At 33.3% G+C, this 26,258-nt stretch overlaps 1 long non-coding RNA gene across 1 annotated transcript in view; it reads left to right on the top strand.

Annotated features, from left to right (window-relative positions):
• Positions 1–228: 228 nt before the first annotated feature.
• Positions 229–26,258, top strand: part of LOC142318239 (uncharacterized) — a 106,402-nt gene continuing 80,372 nt past the window's right edge. The window contains exon 1 of the long non-coding RNA XR_012754860.1: positions 229–243. This is a non-coding gene — a long non-coding RNA (uncharacterized LOC142318239). The remainder of the gene's footprint in view (positions 244–26,258) is intronic.

Consider the following 26,258-nt stretch of genomic DNA (forward strand, 5'->3'; position numbering starts at 1 on the left):
AATTTTACGTTTATAATTTTTACTTGCGTTTATCATTTTGCATATATAGATTACATATTTCTAATCTGGTAACCAATTCGAAATACAGAAAACACTTTTCATGATCAAAAATTTCGATGAAAGTCAATTAAGTTTAGATAACGTCGATTGGCTATGAATAAGTTAAAAAAAAAATTTAACTGTAGGTATAAAATTAATTTTTACAAGTATCTTTTTTATTCTGACTGAAATAAAACTGCACCGGTATGTATAAAAGTAATAGTTAAAATTAGTTTATATAACTTTTTTATTATACTTCGAAACACTTGATATTTATTTTGAAATAAGACTAATTTTACATTATGTAACGCTGTAGTATTTTAATATGAATTTTATGCTAATATCTACATTTACTTGTACTATTATATGAACCTGCATACGGCCCATGTATTTTTTTTTCATATGAGTACAGGATATGTTGTCGTTCGGCTTACATTACTGAGACTGAGCAAAGGTTAATGTTTGCCCAGAGGGCTTAGCAGCATGGACAACATAACACCTGGCAGTAAACATGCTACGTGGCGGACGAGGACTGCAGCTATTAACAAATGAACATGGATTTGTGTGGTAGGTAGACCTAGCCGAGACCCGGGATCGAACAACAATACTAAGGACCCAAGAATCAATTAGGGTAGAGATTAACGACCAAACTATATTATACACTTCACAACTACCTACGCGAGCATGCAAATGTGCTCTTTGCAAACAGCGCTATATATCAGCTTTTCACTTAAAAAAAGAAGAAAAACTTATAACTGAAACAAAATTTACTAAAATATATATTGCACTATACTCGAGCGTAATAAATAAAACAATAAATTAAATCAATACTTATTCTTTAAAAAAAAAGAATAATTCTTCGAGTCCAAACTGTATTCACTTTCCAAAAAAAATTAGCGCTAACAAGAACCCAGTAAAATTAGTTAATATAAAAAATAAAACAAAAATTAAAGTACGGTATAACAGAAGACAATAAGCAGCGTAGCCATAGCCTACTTTTTATATTTAATGACATTTGTCAGTCAAATTTTATAATTGAACAGTAATTAATTTTCATTAATGTAAAAAAAAAAGAATAATTCAAATTTAATACAGTAAAGAATCTCCTTTTCTCAATCAGTGTCTTCATAAGAACGGAATTGTTTAATTTAAAGAACGTTTCAGTAATTTAAAAAATTTCTTTCTTTCATATGTAAGCTTTGAAATTTCCCCAATTGAGTAAATTAAATGCATTGTTTCTCGGTAGGAAGTAATATATAATTTCTGTTTTAACCTGCAATACATGTAAACAATCTCAGATAAAAGAGGTAGTGTCAGAGTTGTTTCTGAAAGCAACGATGCTTGCTTATACTGCAAGTTCCTACTGAGGATAGAATTTTTTAATAATTATGGTGGTAATGAATAATAATATCAATTTTACGGTTAAATATTAGCTTATTTCAGTGTGTTTGGCTTACAGATTTTTAATACCATATTTACTTAAAATAATACTTTAGTAAAAACGAGTATTTCACCCCTATTTTTTTATTAAGTCCTTGTTCGGCTTATTGTACAGTCGAATTTTATGCTTCTTACAAGGAAAACTAACTACTACGGTATTTTCAGGAGTGATACTTACGAGTCACCTGTAGCTGTTCTATTTCTCGAGGAAATTATGCGTATGTCAAGATGTCTGGTCGTCCTGACGGGAGATTTTAACGCTGAGTGTATCGAGTTAGGCGGAATGGGATCAACCCTTAGGGGTTACATGCTGGCGACGTTACTCGGAGCACTGCATATGGTAAAGTTGAATACTCAAGATGTCAGGACTTTTGTGGGTAGAGGTGCGGGATAAACGATTGACATAACTGCGATTCCTGAAAGGTTGCTATCGCAGGTTATTTATTGGAGAGTTATGGACGAGGAGTTTCCTAGTGATCACCGTGCAATCCAGTTTAATTTACAACTTGGAAATCTGGTACGTAGGACTGCAGGACTAACTTGGAAGCCAACGATAGATTTCAGCCTTTTCTGGGACGGTAATAGAGAAGATAGAGAGCAAACAAAATTGGGATCGGGAGTATCCCAATTTATGAATTTAGGATGAATACAGTCGAATGAAAAATGTCAAGTACAATCTTGGAATTACTTCGAAATTGGGTACTTTCACAGATTACGTTGATTTCCTGTGATTCTCGTAGATTGTCTAACGGAAGTTTAGCTATTATTCAATCGTGTAAGGAGGAATTAGAAATCCTTAACCCGATATGAGACTCGTAAGTAGAATGTTATTTTAAATATTTATTTAGCGTGTGGTACCAAGACACAACACCAATTACAGTCAAAAATTATAAACAAACATCTAACAAATTAATATAAGCTATTGATTCTTGAGTCGCCATCAGGAAATCTTCAGTCCCTTCATAAGCTGTCCTAGGGCAAACTTCTGTGATGTTTTTAACAGTTTGATTTTCTACACACTCGCAAAGGAGCGTCGGTGTTTTACCCCATTTATACAGGAAATAGGCGCACCTACCATGCTGAGTTCGTATTCTGTTTAACGTGGATCATGTCTTACGTGGCAAGTCAATACCCGGCGGCTTTTGAATAATACATGGAATTTGGTTACTCTGCTTTGTGGTCCATTCTTGACGCCAGGCGTCAGTTTGGTTGAATACTTCCTCTGTGGCAGCAATTGCTGTTTTGATAAATGGCTTTCTAGATCGAAGGCGAACATGATTGGCATCCTCAATATTCTCATGTATCGGTAGGTTTCGATTGTCCATAATCTTCTTCTACTCCTCTTCTATACGGCGCAGATTTGGGGTGGTATGTGGCTCAATACTTGGAGCCATTCCACAGAAGTAGACCTGATAACCCCGGCAATCATTCTCATAGTGTTATTAAGTTGACCACCAATTCTATGAACATAAGGGCTGTTAAGCCACACTGGCGCACAATATTATGCAGTCGAGAAGATGCGGTTCAGAGCCGATGTACGCAAAGTGGATTTTAAATAAATCTGAATTTTAATAGTCCAGGATAATTTCAGATATGATGCATCTCCAACTTACTTTTTTACATACCCATGGAGAAACATTTTAGAAAACTGTAGTTTTTAGAAATGAATACTAGTGCTGTAAATCACAACTGAGCTGTTATCAGGCCCTTCATGTACCTAGATATATCTAGTTTATATTATATATACTTTAGATATATATATATTAGCTCCAATGATTCAATAAGAAATTTCAATTTTATTTAAAATGTTTGGTTTTTCCATTTTAAAATTCAAAAAATAATTAATATCAATTTTCAGATTGAAATTCTAGTTGATTGAATGGTTAGAATAGATCTTATTTGCCTTTTATTAATTCATAATATTTTTTTCTTGTTTTTGTTTCTTCCTTTTATTGAACTAACTTATTTCATCTTTTACCTTAATTACTGATGAATAACCGATTAAGAAACGATAGAAGTAAATTATTTTTACGCACGGTTTATTGTTTAAAAATAGTTTTCTAAAAATATTGTATTGCGCTTGTGTACAATGGAATCAAGAAAACTCGATCTGAGTCGAGACCAAAATAACACCGTTGAGACACAGACTATCCGTCCGAGGGGAAGAGCTATTTTTTAGGGAAACATCTAAAATATAAGCATATAGATAACATTAAAAAAAAATTTTTTTTTTTTTAATGTTATTATTATAACATTTTTTTTAAAATTTAATTTATTAATTATGTAATAATTAATAAATTCTGTGTATGTTTTTAATAATACTTAAGTATTAATTTATGTAACACTGGAAGATTACATAAAATTTCAATTTGTCACGTTTTTGTTTATTTTAAGATTGGGTGTATGCTGGTTTTTAAATGAAAAACAATGCATGATTAATAGACTTGAAGGGTTTGAGAGTAAGTTTCTACTAGCAGAATATTTGTAAGCTCTCAGAAGGTGTTTTTATTTTTTTCCTCATGCAAACTGATGGGAAATAAACATTTTTTTACAGAAGTATATTCCTAGAAAAAAAACCTGTAGCTTGTACCTGTTAATATGAGGTAAACGGTAAATACAATGTTTTTGTGATGTTCTGGAATGCTAATTCCATTTCTCTGTATGTTTTCACCTCATATTCCGATTTCTAAACTATTCTTCATGAATCGCGCTAGGAAAAAATTTTATTTGATCAGGTATTTAAAGAAATAATACTATATTGACACTAACATATTCTTTGCCATCATTCTTTTTACCTACATAAATAAACCTTAATCCATATTGAAATATGATGATACTGATCTTAGGGGCGCATAATCTGAAGCTTCCGCAATGATTGTATGTATATGCTCACTTATATCCGTGTGTGTATTTTGTACGCATGTAGAAAGCATCGGATTTTATGTAGGTGTAAAGGAATTAGAGGGTAATTTTAGGGGTTGCGAAGACAGACCTCTTGACAGTTTGCCGGTGGTCTTTGTAAGTAATAAAGAGGGTAGCATTGTGTCCACACAACTGACTTCTTCCGGTCAGTTAGAGGCGGCACGGTACACAAGAACTAATAAAAGGCCGTGTGAACTTTTTGCGGTCATAATCCGAAGACATTTTTGACTCTTCGTCGTGATTTATCGTACAAAACGTGTTTTTTTCGCATCTATTCTTGTCTTTGAATAGTTTACATCGTGTTATGGGCGGCGGGTGGTCTTCTTAGGGAACCTGCATCCCAGGGTGCCCGAGAGATTTGATTTAATAACTCGATAAAGATTTCAACTACAATCTCTATAATTTATTTATATTGTAGTCCTTACTTTGTGCCTATTTTCATTCAAAAACATATAATTCTAAACTTTTTCATTCAGCCGAGTTTGATTTAATTTCATTTCTAATAACTAAAAATATTTTTATACAGATAGCTGAAGTATTCTGAAAGAACAATAAGTTAATTCATTGAAATTATTTTTTACCATTTTATCATTATTGTGATTCTTCAACCGGTTATGTTGACAATTAATATGTCATTTTATATTACTTACTTTCTTAGTTCATTTTAAATTATTTTGCTTTCAAGGTTAAATAAGTCACTTGATAATCGTTCAATCACATTCAATTGGATATGTATTGATTTTTTTTTTTTTTTTTTTTGAAGGTTCTGCAGAGATCTTGAATTAACTTTTTTTCTAGTTCATTAAAAAAGGTTGTAACTGATAACGAGTAAAAAAACAAATATAATTAGCTTATCCTGTCATTAAACTATTGATAAAATGATTAAATAGTATATGTAAACTTATTTACTTAGAACTGTTTATAAAAAGCTATTGATAGGATTACAAGGCTTAAAAAATTATCAATCACGGTATTCTATGAACACTTAATAAAAATTATAATACATAAAGATGGAAAAAGAAACTCTTTGGGAATTTTAAGACATAAAGAGAAAGATATCAATGGTGGGGAAATATGCTTTATATTAAGATAAGCCATTCGTATAAAGTAACTAATTATAATTTAATACATTTTCGTAATTATAGATTATTCGACTTCATATTTAAATAATACTAAATTAAAGTAAAAATAAATTATGTTAAATGATATAATTGACATAATAAAGTACATAACTTTATTATGTACTTTATTATGTACTGTATAATACATACATAAGTACATAAGTACATAATAATTTGAAAAATCTGTGTATGCTAGTTTTTTATCGTTATTTTAATAATTTTACTAATAGACAGGTAACCGGACAAATTAAAAAACATTAAACTTTTCTTAAAAATTATTTCAACTGGCGATGACATGTCCATCGAAAATGTCATATGAATATCATATTTTAGAAATAATATTAATTAAAAATATTTTTAACCCAAAAACTTTGCTAAAATGTCAGAAAAAAAACGTTAAAATTTCCTTTACCCAGCAAGCATTATAATATGAAATAGTATTTATTCTCAGATAAGATAATATATATATATATATATATATATTTACTGAATATACAATGCCCAAAGTTTCTATGCATAGAAAACATTAACATTTTTTTTTTTTATGAAAATCATTTTTATCCATTTGTATGTATTTATTACTTACTATTATTTATTTATATTTATGTATTCTATGTATGAAAATTTATATGACATTCTGTATATATAAATTATGCAATTGTAATTACAAGCAACATACACCGTAATAATGAAAGAAAATTTAAAATGGTAAGTTGTACATTATCTCTTTTGAGAGCTAACAAAAAGAAATCGGTTACCATCATATATAGCAAGTAAACAGCGCCCGAAATAATAAATATTAATGAGAGTAAGCAGGAACGGCAAGGTTGATCTAATTATGCAAGCAAAATATAAGAAAATAGTGAATTAGTAATATTAATTATAACTTAAAAAAAAGTGATTGATAAATTGGTCATTTCTTTTTCCTCTACGAGTTTTGTTTACCCGAGGGCAGTTAAAAATTGAAGGTGTGAACGTATAGGAAGGGTTGAAATCGCTGCTAATTGTAGGTAAGATTAAAGCGAAGAAGTTGCAATGATCGATCGACTTAAATGTATACGAAATACCATAAAAGAATCAGAGATGAATGAACGAATGTAGACCACCCTAAGGCCTGTCGACACTCCGTAAGATGTATCACCCTCAACGCTACCCCACCTTACCTAGGATTCATTCGCTTTCTTTTGTAGACCGAGTTTGATGTTCTTTTTCTTCCGATAAAACAAATCTCTTTTTTGATTTTTTTTAAATTGTATTCTTTAGATCATTATGTTTTTTATTTTCGTGTAGTATGAAACTTAAAAAAAAATTAGCGATAATATCAGCTTTAGTTTTGATTTCGATTTTCTTGATATAAAATGAGGTTTTTAATGATTTGCTCAGCCCAATTACTGCAGGGTCGTGAGGTAATTTATTTTAGTATATATTATAAATATTTAGCGTAGTATTAGGATATATATTTTTTTTTATCTGGAATTTTACGGGCATCGACTGCTAAGGTCATTAGCTCTCGTCACAATCTTTAAAAGAAATTATTATCACCATCTGGATCGTCATATGTAAGGGTGTAAAGGGCCCTTACATTTTATTTAAAAACACAAACTACAAAAAACATTTAAGACATAAAAGACAAGGACAATCACAAACACTTACGGGGTGTAAAGGGCCCCGATATTAAAATTTGAGATAAGGTTCTCAAAAGACCATGAAATTAAAATTTCAACTTATCAATAGCATTTCTTTCTTTATATATATATATATATATATATATAAAACTACCGCTTAGAGATTCTTTTATCACAGCTTTAAACTTTCATTTTATAGACTTTTAAGAAGTCCACTGGCGTGTAAAAATACAACTATATTTTCTTCATTTCCATTACCCAGATCAGCACTAATATTATTTCTAAGACGGAACCTTTTTCTGAGGTCCTCATATATGGTACACTCTTCTATTAGATGCTTGATTGTCAGTGTTTTATTACAAACACCGCACATTGGTCTCACTTCGCCGGTTAACATATATAAATTTGTTAATCGCGTGTGACCGATTCTAAGTCTGGTCACCGCTACTTGTTCACGGCGAGTCAACTTAAAGGCGCTTTTCCATTTATAAGGAGAAGTTTTTACTGAGTTTAATTTTGTATTTAAACTCCTCCATTCAGCGTTCCACTTGTTTCTTACTATGTTTGTTAGACGGTTTTTAACATCTGCCACTCTTACAGGAAATGCATCCAAGTCATCGCAGACTGTTGCCTTTCTGGCAGCTTCGTCTGCGATTTCATTACCTGTAATACCAGCATGCCCTGGAGTCCATACAAATACGCATCGCTGTCCTCGTTGTTTAAGTACGTATAAAATGGACAGGATGTTTGCAATTAGGACATCCTTAATGTTCTTGTTCCGAATTGCGACGAGTGCACTTAATGAATCGGAACATATTAGCACTCTCTCTTCGCAATAGTGTTCAGTGTAGCGAAGAGCTTGCTGAATTGCAGTGAGTTCTGCCGTGTAGACACTAGCCACATCTTGCAGTTTCCAAAAGTGGGCTTCTTCATTTACATATATTGAGCATCCAACACCATGTTCGGTTTTAGAACCGTCAGTATAAATTCTAATATGTTCTTCGTCACTACTGTCGGTTGCCAAAAATTCCTGTTGGATGATCACTGCTGGTTTCTTTTTTATTTCTCCTTGAGAGAGATCCAAATTTGTATTTACCGCTGGCAAGAGCCATGGCGGTATTTCTCTAGTAGAAATTGCCAATGTATCTGAAATGGCAATTTCATATTTACTTCTTAATTCGTGGTACCTAATTCCGGCTGGTCTGGAATAGGTAGCACGACGTTCGTATAATGCAGCCATGGGATGATTCGTAAACAATTTATTATTTATATGTGCAGGAAAGCCCATACATTTGCTGCATATCTTAACAAGAGGATCTCTCTTCTATAATGTAGTGGCATTATTCCGGCTTCAGACATCAGACTAGCCGCCGGACTTGTGCGGAAAGCGCCTGTTGCATATCTTATTCCGCTATTATGAACTACGTCTATCTTTTTTAAATGCGACTTTCTAGCGGATGAATATACGATACATCCGTAGTCTAGTTAGATTGAACCAATGCTTTATACAATCTCAATAATGTCTCTTTGTCTGAGCCCCAATTTAAGTTCGATAAACATTTTATAATGTTTAGGGCTCTTTTGCATCTATCACTCAAGTCCTGTATATGTAATCCCCATGTAAGGGATTTATCCAATACTAATCCTAAATATCTTTCATTGTCTTTATATTGTATTGGATTATCATCAATTGTCAACGCAGGACTTTGATGAGGAATTCTCTTCCTACAAAAGTGTACACAGCACGTTTTTTCTGGTGAGAATTGGAATCCGTTATTCTTTGCAACTTCATTTAGAGCATTGATCGCTCGTTGTAATTTGTACCTCACCATAGCAGTCTTGTTGCTGGCATACATAATTGCCAGATCATCAACATAGACGCTTTAGCTGATTTCTGCTGGAATGGCTAATATCAATTTATTGATGGCAATGGTAAACAAGGTACCGCTCAACGGCGAACCTTGTGGTATGCCATTTTCCAAATTTCTTACAGATGAATATTCGCTACTGACTCGTACTTGGAAAAGACGGTCATTCATATAGTTGCTCAGTAAGACTGGCAGGTTGCCACGAATGCCCCATTCATGTATCTGGAGCATTATACCATGACGCCAGGTCATATCGAAAGCCTTCTGAAGATCAAAGAAGACTCCGACACAATGTTTCCTTTTAATGAAGCTGTTATATATAACGTCCTCTAAGCTGATCATTTGATCAGTGGTAGAATGGTATTGCCGAAAACCTGCTTGATACGGTGATATCAGGTTTTCTTTTTCCAAAACCCAAACGAGTCGATTATTAATAATTTTTTCCAGTATTTTTCCCATAGCACACGTCAAAGAAATAGGACGATAGCTATTGGGGTCTGTTCAATTTTTATTTTTCTTTGGTACTGGAGCAACATGAGCTTTTTTCCACTGCTGCGGGTACGTTCCATCCCGCCATATTTTATTATAAAGTTCTAATAATCTACGCTTTGCAGTGGTATTCAGCTGCCTGATCATATTATAGTGGATTTCATCCGGACCAGCAGCTGTGTTACCTGATTTTTCTAATGCTTTCGCGAATTCTTCCATTTTAAAAGGTACATTATATGAGTAATTATACTCAGTTCTCAGTTTAGTAGACCTTCAAGTTGTTCTTTTTTAGTACGAAAATCTTCTTCGTAGTTGGCCGTTCTGCTGGCCTTTTCGAAGTGATTGGATAACAGCTCTGCAATTTCATATGAAGTGTCTTTTATTTCATCTTCATCTTTAAGGCTAGTTATGGGAGCAAAATCATTACGCCCACAAATCGCCTTCACTTTCCTCCAAACATCTGCTGCAGTAGTAGTTTTGTCAATGAATGACACGTATTGCTGCCAGGATCGTTTTTTCGAGTATATCATAAGTCGTTTTGCATACGCCCTGTATTTCTTAAAGGCAACAAGATTTTCTGTACTAGGACGCTTCTTAAAGGCGTTATACGCCCTTTTCTTTCTTTTTATAGCTTCACTTATTTCATCGTTCCACCAGGGAACGGGTTTTTTCGTAAGTTTCCCAGATGTTTTGGGAATATATCTCGATGCCGACTCAATTATTGCATTTGTTATGGCGTCGACATCGTCTCCGATAACTCCAGTTGTTTCTGGGAGTATCGTTCTAGCTGTGAAGCTCGTCCAGTCTGCCTTATCAAATAACCATCTTTTAGGGATGAGATATACTGTTCTTGTAACATCAGTTACATTTTGCACCGGGAAATGATCGCTTCCATGCAGATCGTCTATGACATGGAAGCTGTACCTCGGTGCTATCGATCCGGTTATAAGTGCAAGATCTATACAGGACGTCGATCCATCTCTGGCATTGAAAAAGGTTCCTCATCCGTCGTTTAAAATAATAAGTTCTGAATTCATCAGGAACCCTTCCAGTTCTCTTCCACGGGGATCTACTCGATCCGATCCCCAAAGAGAATTATGAGCGTTAAAGTCACCCACCAGTAAAACAGGTGGGGGAAGCTCGGAAATTAGTCTTGCTATGTCATCCTTATTCCAATCAAAATTCGGCAAGTATATGCTGCAAACAGTGATCTGAAGCGGACGCTTCATTCTAACGGCGACCGCTTGTAGGTTTGTGTTTAGAACAACCGCTTCGGTGGTAGCTCTAGTCGATGTTAATATAGCTACTCCACCTCTAACTCTTACATTTGGCGGTTGATCTCGCCGAAATATATCGAATCCTTTTAACTTAAAATTTACATTTCGGCGGAAATGCGTTTCTTGCAGACATATACAAATCGGGTCTACGTCATGTACCAAGCGTTGGAGCTCATGGATGTTTGAAAAACATCCATTGATGTTCCATTGTACAATCGAATCGCTAATTTTTAATTAAATTATTGTCTGGGTTTTCCTTTCGGCCATCCTTTTTTTCTTTTCTTCTCCATCCTACGAACAGCATCGTGTTCGCGGAGAAGGTCGTCGCCTGTAAGGCTTCCGGTCTCCGTATCGGAGACCACCGAAGCCGCCGACGACGATGGGCATGGATCGGCACCGGTTACAGGCGCCGATTGTGGGGCGGCAACTTGGCCGACCCCAGACGCGGGGGTCGCACCGGTCACCCCCTTTGAGGGGGGGACATTCGTCCCCCCTGTGAAATTTGTTGTGGCCTCTGAGACTTAGAGGCCACTTCAGTTACAGGAGGCTTTGGAGCCTCCATAACAGTCTCTGTAGGTATCACTTTTTCCTTGTCATCAAGAATCTCACTGAGTCGGACTTGGCATTCTGCTTTGGCGTCCGTTTACTTCAGAACAGGAGCAGCTTTCGGTGTTTTATCTTCGGGAGGAGGCTGTACTAATATCTTTGGCTTCATAGGATCCTTACTATTGAAAGGATTTTATTGTCAATAATTCTTTCGATCATATTAGCCAAGGTCGGAGCAAGTTTACTGATGAGTTGACCTTCATCGACAGCAACTGGAGCAGGAACAGGAGCGGCAGCCGCAGCCTGAGCGTAGGTTGTTGTTGCTCTAGGCTTACGGGCGTTAACTATCTTCTTTGCATCGAAGTAGCTGACCTTTTGCAGGGTTTTTACTTCCTGCACAGCTACTTCATCTTTGTAGACAGGAAAATTCCTTGATCTACAAGAATACGCTCCTTTGCAGTTGATACATGTAGGAGGCTCTTTACACGGCTCTCCCTCATGCACCTCTTCACCGCACACGCATATTTGCGGTCTTTCGCATTTAAGAGTGGTGTGGCCATAGCGTTAGCACTTAAAGCACCTCATTGGCTGTGGTACAAATCCCCGCACATCCAATCGGTGAATCCCTGCTCTTATCTTTTCCGGCAAAGTAGGCCGGTTGAAAGTGAGGACATGAGAAGCTGAGGGTAAATCCTCACCGTTCCTTCTCATGTTCAATCGACGGCACTCTATTACTCCTTGTGCTGCCAGTTCCTCTACAATCTCTTGCTCCGAACAATTTAAAAGATCCCGACAGACCACAACACCCCTTGAGGTGTTGAGCGTGCCGTGGGGATTAACACGTACAGCTAGTTCTCCAATTTTCTTCAGTCCTAGAATCTTCTGAGACTGCATATCATTAACAGTCTCTACATGAAGTCCCGTGAAAGTTTTTCTTACTTCTTTAACAGGACTTCCAGCACATTTGTTTATTTCTCGAGCGATGAGGAAAGGACTCACCTTCGAGAAGTTACCTTCTTCCTTAGTGATAACCAAATACTTAGGTTTTGGAATGCTGCTCTTGAAAAAAGCTTTCTGCAAGCTTTTCCTAGCCTCAATCTCAATCCTTCTGGTTTCTGCACTCTTTCGGCGTTTCGCCTCAGGCGAAACGGCCAGTTCTAAACGAGGGTGTTTACGTGAACCCTCTGCCACGTTAGTTTGTTCAGGAATATTCATGAACATTAATCCCTTCTGTAGCAAGGCTAGCCGCCGGGGTACACCCCCACTCCAGGGCTACTAAGCTTGGAGGTCCGATCCGATACTCCGGTGGAATCGGCATATGTCCTGGCAGAGAGCGGATGCGCAGTCTCTGCACTGACTCCAGGCTCCTACTCACCGAAGCTTTCAGAGCCCCCATGCACCGACATACATGGGCACCATTGCTACATGCTTGCCATCGCGGGGGGCATGTGGACAACGGAAGGGTCTCCGTTACACCTGCAATAACATTGACCCTGGCCGCCACATCGCCAGCTCTAAGTTTGGTATATGTCCACTTCCTAATCAATAAATTGTTCATATCGTGCAGGTAGCCGAAAAATCCAATCCATGTGAGGACCTGAAGGTGGAAACAGGTCAAAAGAAAAGCATATCCGAGGAATTTACTGGGAGCCCCGTTAGACAGCTATATGTATTGTACATAAGTACGGCTGTTACCGCCCTGGACGTGGAACGTAGATGTTGTGTTCCGGACGTGGGGATTACCTACCTCAGGGCATTAGGATATTATTATTCCATTGTAAAATGCAGTAAAACTTCCGTTAACCGAACCGGTTGACCTTATAACCACGATGGATGATATATATGCCAAAAAAAATAAGAATTAAAATTATTAAAAAAATTTGGACTTAAAAAGAAGTAGGTGAAGAAATTCCATACATTTTAGGTACAAGAAAAATTTCTTCTCAAACTAAGAGAACATTTTTACACTGGAAATTAAGCTTGGTAGATCAGTCACTTATGGACTATTTTTTTTCTGAAGCTAATTGATTTACTCGATTTTTAAAAGTAAGAGATCCAAATCAAAAAATTCAAAATCAAAATCCAATTTAAATAGTCGTTTTGAAATCTGAAAACAGGAATCGTAAAATAATTGCATATTAATAGGTTTTAATTTTGTTTACAAGAATTGTTTTATTTTCCGTTTTACATCGAACTTAAAATAAAAAAAAGTATAAATATATTCTTTTTCATCTTTGCAAAATATATATTTAGGTGATAAAATTTTTTGTTAATGCTTTTATTTACAGTGGCATCAACTGCAGTCATTAGCGACTAAAATAACACTACATGATCATAAATAACAAAAATAAACAAGCACAATAAAGAATAAACAAAGACAAGAAACAAAATACATGAACTACGAGTAAAATATATAAATTAGACAAAAACCACTAAATTGTATTGTTCATTCCACTGTAGGAGAGGAACCGCAACAGACGTTATATACCTTCTTTCCGGTTTAGTAGAGATTTCATATCTGAAGCCAGCCTAAGTTTTGTCGGATGATTCCAAAGATTTGGCAATAAAAGATCAGGTGGTGCACGGACCATTTGACTTAGCATGCCTCACAGATCTGCTGAGGAGAGCAAAATAGATGACCGTGGGTAAGCCTGGTATGCCCAATCCTTAGCCGAGTTAAGATGACTTAGTCTCTTCTGCTGCTCGAGAAAAGAGATTTCTTGAGCACGTTCTTCTAGATGTTATATAATGCCGTGGGAGGACTCAGCAGTCACAGCTTATTTCACTAAGCTCGCAATTTTACCCGGACAGATTTTATGAAATCTCTTTACAAGTCGATTTTACTCGAAGGCCATTTCGGTTGCCGCTCTCTTGGCAGCCTCATCAGCCTGTTCGTTCCCGAGAATGCCACAATGGCCAGGAACCCATACCAATACCGCAGTCTTATTTATCCTTGAAAGGATATCATCACTGCGTAAATGAAGCTATCGTAATTGCGGGTCTCGATAACTTTGAAGGCGAAGTAAATTGCATAGGCCTCGCAAAAGAATGCAGAGAAACAGGCACTAAGCTTATGTAATATCTCGGTATCAGGGAGTACAATTGAACATCCGCATCCGTTGGCCGAGGCACAGCCGTCTGTATAGATGAGAGTGTACCCAACCCACCGGATTGGTCTAGTGGTGAACGCGCCTTCCCAAATCAGCTGATTTGGAAGTCAAGAGTTCCAGCGTTCAATTCCTAGTAAAGACAGTTATTTTATACGGATTTGAATAGTAGATTGTGGATACCGGTGTTCTTTGGTGGTTGAGTTTCAATTAACCACACATCTCAGGAATTGTCGAACTGAGACTGTACAAGACTACACTTCATTTACACTCATACATATCATCCTCATTCATTCTCTGAAGTAATACCTGAACGGTAATTCTCGGAGGCTAAACAGAAAAAGAGAGAAATTTGAGAGTGTACCCATTGTACTTCTTGGCCATTTATAAAATAAATATGTTAAAATTACTTACAAATTTTTAACCCAAAATTTCTGCTAAAACGTCAGAAAAAAACCGAAAAATTTCCTTTAAACAACAAATGTTTTATTACTAAGTATTATTTATTCTCAGCTAAGAAAATACACAATACAGAGGTTCCCATAAGTTTCCATACATAGGAAAAATAAAATTTTTTTTACGAAAACCATTTTTATCTATTCTTGTGTATTTATTATTATTATTATTATTATTATTATTATTATTATTATTATTATTATTATTATTATTATTATTATTATTATTATTATTATTATTATTATTATTATTATTATTATTATTATTACATAATAAAACATTTTTGTATTATGTTTATGATACAAATAAAATATTTTTTGGATTTAATTTCAAGAGGGTCTGAATATTTTTTCATTACTCCTCATTCTCATCCCATAAAACCGTAATAAAAATGAGTCCTATTTAAATGGTATAGGTCTTGGTTTTTTGCTTATCGAGAATCAGATAAATAATACTTTTAATTCCCAATTAGTGACTAATATTTCTTATTGCTATTTCTATTGAGATCTTAAAGGGCAGAGAAAAGTTAAAATCCACAATATAAATACATAGATTTTCTCACAATTGGCGTTATACGCGGTTCTTTACAGATAATTTATTACGTTACAAATAACCTCATAAACTAATTTACGAGTGAGAGTAACATTTAAATTTGATGTACCGCTGGAAAAATATTAATTCTGAGTGAGTTTCAAACCCAAAACGTATCGGATGAAAGGAAAGCATTGCTGTTCAGTCATGATGGTTAAACATGAGGTAGAATTAGCTATTTTGAAACATTGTTTATAATATAAATATAGGAATAATTCTAATTTTTTACTGTGATTAACACAGTTAGAGAAACTCATAAAAATAACAGGTAATATTTTTATAATCTTAAATCTGTGTTGATTAGATTTGGATTTCAAAGAATCATCAGAAATAATGATGGTCAATTTTTTCTTGGTATCATTTCCGTGTTTCAATGTCAGTTGTGTAAATTATAATGATGGATCGTAAATAGGCAAGTAACTTTTATCCGAAAAACTTGTGTAAAACAGTTGTAAAGTATGACATAAATTTTTAATTTTATTTCTAGTTTTATGATTATTTGATTGTCAGTCAATAAGTGAAAATAGTTTTCACCTATTAAGTGCGGTTTTCGATTCTCTCTAAGAGAACATACAGTTTATTTTTTGATAAGTCGGATATTTATAATAAAATATATAATAATATAATTTTTTCTAAAAGATTATGTTCGTCAAAAGACTTTAAATTCTAAATACGATATTAAGAATCGACTACTTGACCACCTATTAATTTAAAAATAAATAAAAAAGGCTAATAATTCTGTAAATTGGTTAATAAGACTATTTGCTTAATGAAAAAATATCAATTTTAAATAATTAACGAATGCTATTAAGTTATTTTTATAAATAATTTAAAACATAATAATGTATTTACAATGCAAATTTCTTCTGTAACAGATATACAAAGAATGTTCGTTTAATATTCTACATTCGCAGTGGGAGGGCCTAGACAGTAGTGTCAGTTTCATTTGTCTTTATCATTCTCTATAATGTAAACAAAAGGGGTAAAGGAGTGTAATTGTAATGAGTACGTGATAGAGTAATTAGCATAGAGATGAGTGGTGAGTGTTATGTTATGGTGGGCAATGGGCAATGCATGATCTGAGATGGCTCATGAATATTTAATGGGAGGCGGCGGCTTTCAGCACTCAAAGAGTTTCTAACCTGCAATTTGGCCTTCAATGTGTTTATGGAGTCAATACTACTGGGCCGCAACAACGCAACAAAACATCTCGATAACACGATAAGGCTGCCACGGCTGTTTGTTCATATCGGCATCAGCCTAAAGACGTCATTGTAATTCTATACTTCATCGCTTTTCGATCCTCTAACTTTTACATTAATTAAGTAACTGTATTATTATAATTTTCATAAGTAACATAAATTTAATAGCATTCTATAAATAATTATGGACATTATAGGCAAAGTAAAACCAAAAATAATAATCAATGAACGGTATGTAGTGAGCTCAAGAAACTTCAAAGCGGCAAAAAAAATGATAATACACACCGTTAAATTCCAGTTTTCATTAAAATATAAATTGTTATGTTCTATTTTTCAACTAAAATTTGTAATTCTACTCTACATGAAAGAGTTTTTCATTTTTATTATTTCGTATTTTTTATTTTTTTATTGTGTCACTTTTATCTCCATTCTCCGTTTTTCTACTTTTTAACTCGTGTAACTTTAAATTCCTGTAATTTATTATCTAATGTCCTAAACTTCTTTGAACCTAAGAATAAGTCGCAAACATTTTATTTTTTTAAATTTCATTAACCGTACTCTTAATTATTATTACCTAACGTGCTCGAAAAGTTAAGGCTAAAAAAGGTAAAATTGGCGATTATTCTATTGATAGACAACAGAAGTTATTTTTTTGCTACTAGTATATATAACTGTTTATAAACATGCTTTCAAATACCCCCACACAGCATTATTATTATTTTCTTTAGTAAAGAAAATAATAATAATGGCAGGAATGCATGATATAATAAAATAGATTCTGCTAACGGTTAATTTATGAATTGATATTGCACTAAGATAGTTCTACATACGTCTGGAAAAAGAGCTAAAACCAGCTCGCAATTAAGGATTGCATCGATACTTGATGGTTATTGTGATTCGATCTTATTGGAGGAAAACTTTGTCACAATGAAAGCATTAAACCGAATACCGAATGAGATACGTATATCAGATGACTGATGAATCGAGAATTACCGTAGTCTAAGCACGAGAAACTAGTCTACAGAAATAAATTAGCAGAAAATTCTGAATAATGTGGAAGAGTTAATTTTATCCTTGAGACCTCTTAAAGATTGCTGCTGATTTGATTAAAGTAATAAATCTGATTACAAAGGATTTTTAATAAAAAAAATGGTGAATTCAATTAAACATTATCTTACCTGTAACGATAAAGTCTGAAATAGTACTGTAGACGATACATATGGAGGAAAGGGTGAAAATACCTCCAAAAACAAAGCCATATGGTAGTAATTAAAAAAAGACCTGGACGAAAATCAGTTTTATGTTACAACAGTACTTTTTTTTTGTTTAATTGTTTTAGTTGCTATCATTTACAGGAATGCTCGGACTATCTCAGAATAAATTTAGAGGAAAGGTTCGTGTTTAACGATTGCATTTTCTTTAAGACGACTAGGCGGATTATCTTCACCACAAAAGAAGCCCTCTTATAAATTTGAGTAAACTTAAAAAAATAGTCATGCTTATATATATATATATATATATATACAGAGTGTCCCATATAAAACGCAACCCAACCTTATATTGGTAGGTATTGAAATAATAAAAAGGCATGTGTAAATGTAAATGTAATTTTTACTATTACCATCCGTTACCTTACATTTAGAGTAAATGTTGGAAGTGGCCGCCATATTCTTGAATACAAGCTTCAATTATTTTTACATCGTTTCTTGAAACTTTTTTCAAAGTTTGGGGCTGGATATTTAATACAGCTTGTTCAATATTGACTTTCAATTGTTCAAAAGTTTGTGGTTTGTTGCTGTAGGCTTTTTCTTTGAGGTAACCTCATAGAAAAAAATCCGCCGCAGTCAAATCTGGATATCTTGGTGACCACAAGCTTCGACCGATAACACGATTACCAAAGAATTCCTCAACGAAATCAGAAATTGAACCTGCGTAGTGCGATGTCGCACCATGTTGTTGCCAGCAGTGTCTGTCTTCCTCTTCCAAGAGTGCAATGAACTGAAATAAAATATCCTGCTATCGTTCTGCATTAATGGTGTACTTGAAAAAAATAGGGCCGATTATTTTCTTCCACGATATCGCGCACCACACGCCCAACTTCTGCGGGTGTAATTGTTTTTCGTGATAAACGTGGGGATTTTCAGCACTCCAAATTCTACTGTTTTGGCTGTTTACGTAGCCATCCAAATGAAACCGTTCTTCATCTGTGAAAAATAACGAATCCATAACATTAATTCCCTCACGAAGAAATCGACGGAACCATTGACAATATTGTTGCCGTTTTTCTTTGTCGGGCTCAAGAAGTTGATGAACCGTTTGAATGCGATAAGGTCGTAATTGTAATTGTTTGGTCGCCCGATGGAACAGTTGATTTAGACAAATGAATTTCAGCAGACAAACGTCTGATCGATTTATTTGGCGAGGCGAGTAATCGGTCTTTGATTTCAGTGACTGTATCTGTATTCAACACTGACGCAGATCTTTTGTGTGCCTTGTTCTCTCTAAATTTTGCAGCTAACCTTAATACTGATGTTTTGTTAGGAGCTGGTTTATCTGGGTACTTATGGCGAAACAAATCTTGCACTGCAACCACTGATTTCGTATTGAAGTACGTCTCAACAATGAAAACACGTTCATCTAGCGAAAACACCACCTTGTCTCTAGAAATACACTGAACGTTATGATTGCATTGTTGTTACTATCGGTAGTGTTCTACTGCGTCGCCGCGATGTTCAGATGTTGGACAAGTCCATTTCAGTAACGAGTAGTTTTAAATTTCAAAAGTCAAGCTTACTCCCAGCTTGCTTTTGAAATTTCTTGGATGAGTGATTGATGGGTTGCGTTTTATATGGGACACTCTGTATATATATGTCTATTTTTTATATATAATCTGGTAATTGTGTAATTTTTTTTGACTATAAAATTATTTTTATTTACACTTAGTTCCAATTAACCAGAACCATAAATAGATTTGATCGTAAAAAATAAATAATACGCAAAAAGAGAAAAAATATGAAAATTCTTAAAGAATCATATATGCATATTTGTGTATGCATATGTATACATATTTTAAACAATACACCTAGATATATCATAAAGATTAACCAGTACATACAATGATGAGTCCAAAGAACAATGATCAAGTCCAGAACATAAAAAAAGAAAAGAAACAAAAAACCAAGTAGTGATCCAAATCAATCACACAGCAAAAACACAGCAAATAAAGAAACAGTGAAATAAAAATTTTAAAAAATAAAACAACAAAATTAAATGGCAAAACGAAACAAAACATTTTGACGATGTATAACATCCTAAGATAGCTAGTTGATTAACCTCAAATCTCGAAGAACTTCACAGAATCAATATACACAGCCGCTTTAGGCATCGTCCTTGCTATTATCCAGAAGGTTGATTGCGAGCCATTTCACATTTACCTCACAAATCCAATATATGCGCCGCTTTAGGCGCTTAACGTCCTCGCTATTATTCAGAAGGTTAACTGCGAGCCAGTTCACATGTCTGTTCGGTCTCTTTTTGTATTTAGTACTGAATCACCGAATTATGTAGATATAACGAATATTTTAATGGCCCTACTTTGTACCATTAAAGTGACTTAAATTTACCTGAAAATGTACCTTTTTCAATGATTTTGTAAAAAGATTTTTTCCATTTTATTTTAGTAAGTTTTTTCAAGAAGAAAGTGAAAACACTTTTAAACAAAATTTTACATTACCTACACAGAAGATTGAAAGATTTCTTTTTCTATTGTCATCTTTTCTAAGTACTGGTACATTATTTAAAAAAAAATTAAAGCCAGATATCATTCTGTTATTTACAATATTATTAATTCAAAAAATTGTTTAAAAAATTTACTAAAAGTAAAAATCCAAAAAAATATTTTGAAAAACTTTATTTAAATATATTTTATTAGAATTAAGTTTCACAAACTTAGTAAAAAAAAAAACATTTTCGTATTCTGCAAAACATTAAATCTCATAGTATCTCTTTGCGTTGCTTTCTTCATTTCTTTTCTTAATTTTATCAAGAACCTGATTTCTTTCTCTTGTATTTCTTACAAGAGAAAGACAATTTCTTATTTGTTACAGGCAAAATTTTTTGCATATAGGGAGACCTATATTCATGAAAAATAAAAAAATTAATGACAAAAATATTTTTAAAAAAAACCACTGAAAATGAGAAATAATCATTTTAAATTCTTAGGTAAATGCCGATTTTTAGAAGTCTATTGAGATTAAGGACGAGTAAGTTATTGATAGTTGGGATTTATTTTTTGCTGATTTCAAAAAGTAGAAAAGGAAGAACTAAAAAGGTTTTATTTTTAATTTGTTTCTTTTTTTTTTAATTCGGTTTTATTATTACTATTTTATATGTTTAACTATTTATTTAATTTATATTTTATTACTAGCACATGCTGAAAATATGTTGGTAATAACGGATAAAATTAATTAAGGTGTTTTGATGTGGGTTAACTTGATTTGGATTATTAATACTCTCAAAAAAAGGAAAATGCAATGACTGATTAATAATGGCTGTGATTTTTTTTTTTTTGTAAATAAATACGGATTAAGCAACTACGCTTCGAACCAAACATGAAGCATTGTAACTCAGTAAACATCACATTTCTTTTTGCTCGACGGTCTGAAGTCACGTACGGACAAACAGAAAACGGTAAACAGGTATAGAGGTTATATCAGTTTTCTGCTTTTCTTAAATATATTACAAATTAAAAAGAAAACTGGTCTTTCAAAATAAGAAAGTCATTCTTATAATGCTATATTAAAATTACGTCCCTTTTATTATTTTTTAACGTATAAAATACCTATTAATCGTTACACATTTTGAATCCCTTACTGTACACACACAATAATCATATCACATATTACTATATCACATATTATCATATCACATTACTATATAAGTATAAAAATTACGATAATGGATTTACATAACATAATATTTTTGATGTTATGGAATGCTGTAGTTCTCAGTAAGGTAAAATGGTAAAATCACAATCTGAAAAATCTTCGACTGAACCTCTGTCGCTATACATCTACAATACTTTCAGAATTAGTAAACTTCTCTCGCATCTAACACGTAGTATTTATTAATGTATGAACTATCAGCTGCAACACTTTCATCGCTTTAAGATTCGTGTTCAGTGTATTTAAACTCGGTGGTACCTCTTGTTTCTTTTTTAGTCCTCTAAAATCGATAGAGAACCCTGTGTGATAATGGAGATATAATCTGAAGGAGTGACAGTCGGTAAGGTGCAAGTATTCGATTTTTGATCGGTATCGTTTGACCCGAGGCGTATCCGATTCACTATGCACGCCAACGTTACCAACGTTCCGTGAAATCTACACCTTAGGTGCAATATTCTGTGATCTTATTCATTATACGCGGTAGGATACTTTTATTTTCATCAAACTACATCGTTCTTTAAGTTATTTTGTCTTTAAATTTAAATTTGTAATCAATATTAATTTGTTATTATAACTTACCATTTTTCTTCTTGAAGTAAATGTTATGACAATTTGTTTTATTAATTTTACGACTAACACGTTTGGGTACTTATCGGTTATTCGGGACCTTACGGAAATCCAATTGTTTTTTTCGTTTTACTTGTAGTAAATTTGCACCGTTTATCTATTAGTTTATTATTTATGATATGAATTTAGAAGTATAAGATAATACATAACCTTTGTACACAACTAGACACGATAAAACTTATATACGTATAACTTATTGTATATAATTTTTAGTTTTAACGTTAATCAGACGAGGCTAGCGAGCGAAGCAAGCGCAGGTTATATTTGATTAGATTATGTTGATTCCGTATAATGATGAATCGCGCACGAATATCAACATAACTTAACCAAACAAAACCTACGCTCGCTTCGCTCTCTAACCTCGTTTAATTAACATTAAATATACAAATTATACATATTTTTCCTATTTAGGTGGTCAGTAGAAAGATATTTCGAGTAAGAATGCTTCAAAAGTATCAGCCCCAGTTACATCAGTATGTTGCCTCCATGATGATTCCGCTAGATATGTCTCCAAATGATGTCTTACCGTACTCTTATGTTTCTTATTTCGCCACTTCGCTGAGCCCCATACCCGCTCGATATTTTGTGTATGCGATTCGTCCGTAGGATTTACAAAGTTATATAAATGATTGACGGTTTGAGGACCGTAACCTACTGCAGCAAGCTGTTGCGTGTTGTAAACTCGCTTGCAATCCGAATAAATTGTAGACCCAGGCATGATATAGTTTTTGATAGCCTTAATCGAGTGTCTTGATTCTGCACTAGAACTATGAATGCCTCCTTCGTTTCTCTACATATTTTCCCGAACACCCATTAGTGATAAACTAAATCAATTAATCTAGAAACAAATGTATATTAGTGTCGTTATTAGGAAAGTTTTATCGTATGGTTGCGTGCAAAGGTTATAAAATTATCATCTTATACTTCTAAATTCATATCATAAATAATAAACTAATAGATAGATGATGCAAATCTTCTAGGACAAGTAAAATGCCAAAAACAATTGGATTTCAGTAGGGGTCCCGTATAACCGATAAGTACCTATATATGTAATTTAATTTGTATGAAATTAGTGTATTTAATTTTTGTGCCATAAGAAATCTAAAATCGTTTAAAAATTAAAACTAAAGAAAACGATCTGTAAAAATATTAATAGTATTTCTAAATTTTACGCAGGGACTGTGTCTAATACTGACTGCACTTTGCATTACACTGCAATCTGTCTTCGACAGCATTAACTAAATAACTGCGCCGCTAAGGAGTAGTACGACGAACAAAATTTCTGTGACGTGTTCAACATCTAATATTTTGATAATATTTGTTAAATTCCGCTTTGAAAGAAGACCTGTTTACTTTTATCTTAAGTGTTTTTTAAAACTTATACTAAACAAAATAGCGTTTTACAGTTTTCATTTGCTAAAGTTAAAGATTTCCCTGTTTTCGTTTCTTATAATAGCTATATTCTGAGTAGCTACTTAGCCTATAAATTATTAAGAAGAAATGAATAACGCAGTAGATTCTAAGTCTTAATATTTCTAACATCGCACTATGTGACGTTAGAACCACTTATAATTTTATAAAGTATTCATGTGATAATTAAATTATTATTTTTACACTGACAATTGAATAAGTTAGTTATTCACATTAATTTAATTCATTAATTAACACAACAGAAAATGGGTTTAAAGAAACTGTTTTTTTATCTTTGTAAAGTAATTCTTTTAACAGCAGACCATATCTTCTAGAAATCGAAGCAACGAAAAAACCTACTTGATGAAAAACAGAGTTGAAAAAAAATTACAGTACAATAACAACTAACCGAACTCGCTAGTAAACACGCCTAACTAATAAATTAGCTAAATATACGATAAGAAATTAAAGAAAGGGTAAAAATAAAATAAAACGTTTACTAAATCCATGAAAGGAAAATTATTTCTAAAAAGAAAATATGAGAGAAAAAATAAAATGGTGCTGATGCGACTTCAGACTTAGAAGTGAAATATGAATTGTTTGTTAACAAAAGAAGAATGTAGTAATATTAACAGTATACATGTGCGTAAAACATTCATAAATTAGGGTCAGATATCTACTAACATAAATCACGAATAGTAAATTTTGAAAACTTATGAGTATATAATTTTATTAGATACCTAATTTTATGTTTGTTTCAATAACTGAAAGTTGTGTGTTATTTTTACGGCAATAGTTATTATTTTATGCTCTACTAAAACTTTGAGATGAGATATATTTGCATTGTTTTGTAACTTAAGTTATTTGGCATTGCCTTTAATTAGAATTTATCTTTACCTCTTATGTTACTATTACATTTTAAAAGCATTGTAAGATGACTTAATCGTAATTTAATATTGATTAATATTTATTTTATTACGAACTAAACGATAATTTTTTCACTTGGAAAATTAAACAGATTTAATTTATTTAATAGATTTTAAAAAAACTGTGACAGTTAAATCTGTTCTTCATTTGATTTCTTTAATTGTATGGCTTAACGAGCCTTTTATTTGAATTTGAAAAAATGCTTAAGTATCAAATAAATATGTTTTGTTGCTTTGTTAATTTATTTAAAACACAACGTAAAGTATTATTTATTGATCGCACAGTTTCAAGATTATTAGGTCATTTTCCGAGTTGCTATTATTCCCTGTTGAGCTTTTAACGAATTTTTCCTCAGTGAAGAAATAAAAATAAATTCAATGAATTCGATTTTCTGGAATTTTTATTTGTTAGACGTAAACGAAACTATAAGTTATTTATTTTTCATGAACTATTTTAACTAATATATTTCACTAATTCCTTAGGCTCTGACATTATAAATAAATTTCTTTGTTCGACAAATTAACTTTAAAAACTTATACTTGACTCTAAACACATTAACTTCAATTTAAACCACATTGTGATATTATGAAGAGTCTAGCGTAGTTGAAGAGTTATTTTACCTCATTAAATATTAAAAATTTGATTTGAATATTGAATTTTGGATGCTATATGAGACACATTCATTCTCTTTCTTAAGAAACGAATTATATATAATTGTAATTCTAATTTTATAGATGTCCCTTTGGAACTCTAAAAAAGCTGACAACAAAATTGTAGGACGTTCCCGGAACGCGGCTTTGAGTCGCGTGACGGCTAAAACTGTGGGTTGTTTCTGATGCACGGATTATACACACACAATTCAGTTTAAAATATTTATAATTTTATTTAAACATAATATTTATTCGTTTATCTAATTTAATGATTCTAACTAAAGCGCGCGCGCATACCTTATTTAATAATCGCGGGTAGGGCGGTACTAGCACCGACGGTTGGTACTAAGTAAACTAATGTAATTTCACAGCTTACATGAAACAAATTTCGCTTGTACAGTCGGTAGGCTGGTATATCTTCGAAGGTTAACGCACTAGGTATCGAGTCAACGGGCGATCAAGTTCAAGATCCAGCCAGACCGAAGTACCTTTTTATACTTAGATATTATTATTATTCGTTTATTTAATTCTATCGCTCACCTGTGACATCACAACATAGCAGACGACTAAAAAATAATTATTTTTTGGGGAGGGTGATACTTTTCAAAAATTATTTTGCATATATTGTTATTTTTTAATTGTTAACAAATGTGCTTAAGAAAAATATGACCTTAATTAGGCAAAATCTCGAGATATTAAGAGTGACCTTGCTCTGCAGCCTCATCCCTTGATCTTTTAAGATGAAGATTTAATGGCATCAATGCCCCGTGTATAGAAGCAATCTGATCCAATTTGGTCGAAATCGGTCCAATAGTTCTGGAGATATAAGGTGATTTAGAGGCTAACACAGAACACACGTACATACGAACATTAACAACCGCAAAATTTCCATCCGATTTTTGGGTTCCTCAGATGTCAAAACATCATGATCCAGCAAAAACCGCGTATGCCCAAACTGGACCGATTACAATACTTTTCCTTCTAGAGCTACAGCTCTGCTGTAGCGCTAAGTAGACGG

This window comes from Lycorma delicatula, chromosome 1, assembly GCF_047948215.1.
Source record: "Lycorma delicatula isolate Av1 chromosome 1, ASM4794821v1, whole genome shotgun sequence".
Lineage (NCBI taxonomy): Eukaryota > Metazoa > Arthropoda > Insecta > Hemiptera > Fulgoridae > Lycorma > Lycorma delicatula.